We start from the raw sequence: 6,303 nt of genomic DNA on the forward strand, positions 1-6,303 counted from the left end.
AAAAAGAATTTAAACCTTTAAATTTTTTTTTCTGTTTTCTATTCGGTCGATGAAATTTTACTGGAAATTTTACAAAATAAAAACACACACCAAAAAGATAAAAATACCATGAAAAAAAAAAGTTCCCTACCCATTTCCAATTTTTTCTTCGTCACCAGGCTGAAAATCGTTTTTCTTTATTATGAAAAAAAAAGAAAAAATTAAATGAAAAAAAGTCACCTTCTGACCCACAAAATCAAATTGTTGCTGATTATTGCATATAAAAAAAGAAATTCATAATGCATATGGGAAAAATAAAAAACTGACGACGTTGTTGATAAAAAAAAATTGAATTTCTTGTAAAAACGACAACACCGGCATTTCAAATGTGTATTATGAACGATCAACTAGGGGCGCTCCTTGCAAATTTTTGTGCATATATTGAAAATCTGCACGAAAAATTGAAAAAATTACAATAAAAAATTATTTTAATTAGTGTAAAGGTGAATTTTAAGCATTTTTATTTTACGATAAAATAAAAAATTTAAAATTAATAAATTAAAAGAAATTTTATATAGCCTTTGTTTGATTTATACAAGGTAAGGAAAGGAACAGCATTTAGTCTATCTCTAAGAAATAAATTGAAAAATGCCTTTCAATGTTAAAGGCGCATTTTGGATCTAACATCTTAATTTAAAATAATAAAAATAAAGTATTAATAATTTTTATAACCTTTTTATGTAAACTCCTTCACTATACACAAATATTATTCACAGCTAATATTTTAAAGTTTATTTTAAAATATTCTCAAACTAAATTTACGCTAGATATTAACACAAAAATTCAAAATGTTAAAGTAACTTAAATGACTAATAATTATGGCTCTTATAAATAAAAATTTTAACCTCTAATAAAAAGACAAATACACTTGACATTTTCTGAAATTTTTTTATACCCTGCACTTCGCGAAGAGTATATTCACTTTGGTATGGAGTTTGTAACCACTTGAAAGAGTCGTCTCCGGTATGGACATATATATATATATATATATTCTTGTTCAGCGTAAAATTCTGCGTTGAATTAGACATATGTCCGTTCGTCTGTCCGTCCGATCACACGATAACTCAAAAACGAATAATGCAATCAATACCAAACTTATACAAGTTTTTTCTTTTAAATTTTTGGAAAAAAAAATAATTTTAAATATTTGGAAAATTAATAAAGCTAGATTCATGAAACTCAATCTCCGTGTGATCAGACGTAGTATCCGTGAAGTTTCTATTGAATGGTTTGGCAGGTTCAAGTAATTGTTATTTTAGCAATTAAAGTTATTTCTAAATATTTCAAAAATAAATTTTTAAACTCAAATTGTCAAAGTGCAGGGTATCATTAAGTCGGTTTATACTGACTGAAACGCTTCTACTTGTTTTAGATTTACATTAATTATTTGATTTTTCCTCGGAAAATTTTGATTTTTAGGACACAAAAAATAAGGGACCGAAGAAACAAGTGTATAGAGTGCATATTTTGCCTTTTTAATTTGATATACAATACTACACTAAATTAAAAATAATTAAGCGAGGTAGAGGGGTAAAGGAAATGTTTACTTTAAAAAAAAAACCTGTTATAAGTATTTTTGAATAACCCGTTATATGACAGTAACTGTACTCATACTAAAGACAAATTTCTAATCTTTCATTTGACCTTCGGTTGACCTTTAAAACTTCTTGAATCGAGAAGATTTAAGCTTTGAAAGGTTGTATAAAATTTTATCTTTGAAGGTCTTTTTTGGTCTCTTGCAGTGCTTATCGTCATATAATTGATTGGTACTATAGGCAAAAAAAATTCTTGTCTAACCATAGAACAAACCATAAGAATACATGCAGAATTAACAGTCTAACCAATTCTTGTCTAAACAGTTACAAATTATTCATTGTCATATTTTTTGAATAAGATCTGGTTTGATTTTAATTATACATACTTATGTATGTTGTATCAAATACGACATACATTGTATGTTATATGTCTGGATGTATAACATTCTTTTCGAAGCAATCTTTAACCTCGTATGGTGCATAGTCAAAACTTATAACATTTTAAAGCTTTTTTTTTTACAATCCTCAGCTCTAATGTAGACTGCAAAATTAATATTGTCATTAAAAGTATACACATGTATAAATTGTTAAGTACACAAAATTGAAAAAAGTTTGTGTATGATTCAAAAGATACAGACATAAATTCTAGACAAAATTCATAATAAATTTCGGTGAAATTTTATAACGTAGCCAAAATTTTTATAAAATAATATTTTGTGAACTTGAATAAATTCGATCGATATTATGATTTTTAAAAACAAAGGTTTTAGAAAAAAAAAAAGAGAAAAAATTAATTTCGTCATAAATCAAAATAGGGATATATATGTATGTGATTGTGTATATTAAGTTGCATATAATATATGTTTGAATGCATGTATACATATTTGTTTGAAAATGTATGTGTGTTTTATACAGGTTGTTAAGTGTGAGCTGAAATTCATATTATTAATTTTTTTGGTGTTGTGTAAAAATTCCCCAGTTGTCATCTACATATGTACATATTTTTTTAATTTTACTGCTTTTTAGAATTGAGAGATATGGAGGAGTTATTGAAGGCAGATATAAACAAAATAAATCATTTCTAAGATTCTGAATTTAAGAAATTCAAATGTTACCGTTTGTAAATTATGAAATTTTTATCTGATCTTCGAACTCCTCAAGAACTAAAACATTGTTACAAAATAAAAGAACGAGAAAACAGAGACGATGCAAAAATGCTATTTTAAATTTCATTCTTTCATCTGCTTTCAGTTGAAAACAGAAAAAGAAAAGTAATTTTCCGCGGCGAAATGTTACACATCATTTAGTATACACATATATGAATGGAATTGCTCACAATAAAGCGAAATTACCTTCGCAAAAGTTACCAATGGCGGCAAAATAACCTTAATACCTATTATATGAAAAATACTGAACTGTTAATTTTGCCTTTCCGCTATTGTTCTATTTTTGCAATATTAAACGAATTCATTGCAATTTATTAAAAAATTTTCATTTTTCATTTTAAAACAGTCCAATTTTTGTCTATCATCAAACAATTGTGTATTTCAGCAATTTTTCAGCAATTATGATAAGCACGTAGTCAAGACTTTCTGAATCAAGTCAAGTTGAGCTGTTTTTGATAAAAAGCGTATACATTTTTTAGAACAACTACATATGTTGTACCTACTTTATTTTAGCACACTCTGTACATTTATTTTAAAATTTTAACTATATTTTATATAAAAAATAAAAATTCCATATATAAAAATATAAAGAACCGCTTGACTCATCTAAAAATTATTTTATTGACTCTTCATTTTATTTTTATTGTCATTATTTTGACTTAAAGGCAAGAATTCTATTATTTTCTTTTTCATTCTTTACAAAAGGATAAAATATAGATTTTCTTTCATCATCTATTTTTACAAAATACACTAGGCGAATTATCTTGTTTGCCATCTATATAGCAGCTATGTAGTGTTTGATTGTAAAAAAGGATAATAGTTTATTTCTGTTTCAGAAAAAACAAAATCGAAAAAGGAAAAAAAATTCATAATTTAGGTGGTTGACATTTATTCATAAAAATGAAATGTTGAATTAACTTTTATCTCGACTAAAAGGACAAAAAAGGAAAAAAAAATTAATTTAATTTTTTTTTTAATTTAGATAAAAATCATAAAGTGTAAGAGATTCTGTTATTATTGTATTACAAAAAGCTCATTATTTCTGGTCAACTTTTAGTAATTATTAAGAGAAATTTATAAAAATGTAGTTTTTGCTAAATTTTCTAACTTTAAGCCCGTTAGGTTAGCAAAACTAACAAATATGTAAATGAATTTGGAAACCAATGAAATTAAAATCGGTAAACCAGTTAAGCGACAACTTAGGTTACACTAACAATTAAATTTTCTTGTACTTAAATTTATTATAGCATTACTGAATATTGTTCGATACAACTATTAACGGATATATTGATAAGGTTTGGCGTCTCATAAATTGAACATTTAAAAGGTGTAGTTTGAAGAGTTCCTACTTTAAGAGTTATTTTAAAATATGTATTTAACAATATGAGGGAATGATTTCTCTCCTATTGAAAACTTGATAAAATATTTATTTCAATAAAATACTTAATCTGCTTTTATTTGAGCCCAATTACAAGTTTTTGCCTATAATGCAAGCGGTGTACGAATGAAATTTGAAAAAAATTTGTGAAACACCCTTCTGGAAAATGCCATTTTCAATTTACCATATGGAAAAATGGATGAAGAGAATTTTTAATTTTAGATTTTTTAATTTTTTTTTTATTAAATGAAATTTTTGCTAACAAATTTTCTGTTCTTCAAAAATATTTGTGTTTTATATAACAAAAGTTTTGTTGTCCACAAAAGTTAATTAAAAAAAAAAAATTTACTTTTTCCTTATTTTTTTTGTGTTCTTTTTCTCATTTATTTACATAAATAAATCATAAATTAATAACTAAAGATTTTTTGTATAGGAAGAAAACAAAGTAAACAAAATCATAAATTACACAGCATAAAAATTATTAAAGTAAAAATGCCTTCAAGTTATTTAAGGAAATTTTTAGATGACGCAGCAAGAATTTTACAAAAGGATCTCAAAACACTTACATTTCACTAAATATACAAATGGAATCTGATTTGTAATTGGAAGAAAATCGATTTACTTCGAATTTTCATATTTTATTCGTGAAATTTTATGTTTCACATTATATTCATATGGTACCTATAAAATTTATTAAGATCCAATGCTTCTAGTAATAAGGTTTTTGAAATCTACATTGAATTAAAATTCTGAATGAAAACTAGAATTACACTTTATATATATTAATAATAAATGTTGATTTATGAAAAGTTTTTACTGATTGAAATTATCACAATGTCTTAACTTAGGAAATTTTGTCTCATCAACTACTTTAGTACAACAAACTAATAGTTAATATTTTTTTGTGTTTTTTCTATTCTTTTATTCCTATTCCTTGTTTGAGTAACCCTTATTCATTCACTGTCTTTTGAATATTATTTATTAGTACATGAAAATATAATAAATATAGAGTCTCGCTCTTAACGTGAAATCTATATTTCCAAGTAATTCAAGTTCATTAATTCAAAGTAATTCAATCCAGCATCTTGGAAACCAATTCCTACATTACTAATATTTTAGCTTTAAATATAGATTTTGTCCTTGTAATACATAGTTATTTAAATTTTTTTTTAAAATAATACTTTTGAATTCCAATTCAATTTTATGTCTTTCACTGCACCTCTTAAACGCATAACTAGTTTTAAAATCAAGTAAGTAATAAAAAGTAAAATTAACTGAAATTACCATCAAATTTTTTGTATGAAGTTTACCAATAATCATATGAATCTATAGTGAAACAATTTCTGTTGGAATAGTAATAAAATCGGATTGAATTTTTTTCTTTTAAGGGTAAAACGAACTAAAACTATTTCTTTGGGATTTTCTCTGAAGTCTATCTTATTATTTAAATCAAATAATGATTAAGTAAAATAATTTCAAATACTCGTAATGATTTAATGAAATGCAAAAACATAATTTGAATACAATTTTGCAGCTATGAAATTTTTTGACTCAAATTTTTCTGCACAAGTACGCACACGTATATAAAAATAACCTTCTGCACAAATTTTAAGGTATACAGGCACTGTTCCTTTTAAATTTTACAATAATATCATATGATCAATATTAAATTAATAAGGCTAACAATTTTTCAAAAATTTTCTGTGAATTTTTCACAATGCCAATAAACTTTATCATTCGGAAGTTCACGCTAAAATGCAAAATACGAATTATTCCATTTCTATAAAGAAAAATTCACCTAAGTTCATAACACTTTAAAGCATTCAAATTAATTATTTAAGAAATAAAAAAATATTATAGTTATGTACATGTAGTCCCAATTAATTTGCGGAAGATTTAACCAGAATCAGAGAAAAGAAGACAATTTAAAGAAAAAAAAAAAATAAAAATGTAAAATGAAGGTCAGAAAATATTTTACCGCCTACATTAACAAAAAAAAATTTTATAATTCCTCTTTCTAAAAGCACGTACGTCATTCAAAACTGTATAGTATTCATTTTTTTTAATCTAAATTTTGAAATCTTAATCACATACAAGCTATTTTACATGTTATTTTTTTGGAAAAGCATAATTCAAATTTTTTTTTCTCAAGTAAAATTTTTTACATATGTTAAAACTACACTTA

Source organism: Condylostylus longicornis, unplaced genomic scaffold (assembly GCF_029603195.1).
Source record: "Condylostylus longicornis isolate FDR11 unplaced genomic scaffold, ASM2960319v2 ptg000038l, whole genome shotgun sequence".
Taxonomy (NCBI): domain Eukaryota; kingdom Metazoa; phylum Arthropoda; class Insecta; order Diptera; family Dolichopodidae; genus Condylostylus; species Condylostylus longicornis.